We start from the raw sequence: 574 nt of genomic DNA on the forward strand, positions 1-574 counted from the left end.
CTCCTGCTTGCTCCAGCTCCGTGGCCACGGCAGGCTGAAAGCAGGTATCTGGGGTTTATTTACCTTCTATAATTGAAACTTTCTTGCTTTGAGTGTAGCTTAAAGCCAGCCACGGCAGTTGGGGAACCTTGGCTTCTTCCATCACTGGAGCAAGCAAGCCTCCTGCTCGCTGCAGCTCCATGGCTGCCGGCCGCCATCTTTGTTGGCAGTTAATTTGCATATCTCGCTTATTAGCCAATGGGAGGCGTAGCGAAGGTATGGTCAATTACCATGTTTGTCTTTTATTAGGTAAGACTAGAGGCCCGGTGCATGAAATTCATGCATGAGGGATGTCCCTCAACCCAGCCTGCACACTCTCCAATCTGGGAGCCCTTGGGGGATGTCTGACTACCAGTTTAGACCCGATCCCATGGACATCCCTCTCACAATCTAGGACTGATGGCTCCTAACCACTTGCCTGCCTACCTGCCTGATCGCCCCCTAACTCCTCACCTGCTGGCCCAATCACTCCCCACTGCCCTCCCCTGCTGGCCCAATCATCCCCCACTGCCCTTCCCTGCAGGCCTGGTCACCC

Source organism: Myotis brandtii, unplaced genomic scaffold, assembly GCF_000412655.1.
Source record: "Myotis brandtii unplaced genomic scaffold, ASM41265v1 scaffold2085, whole genome shotgun sequence".
Taxonomy (NCBI): Eukaryota; Metazoa; Chordata; class Mammalia; order Chiroptera; family Vespertilionidae; genus Myotis; species Myotis brandtii.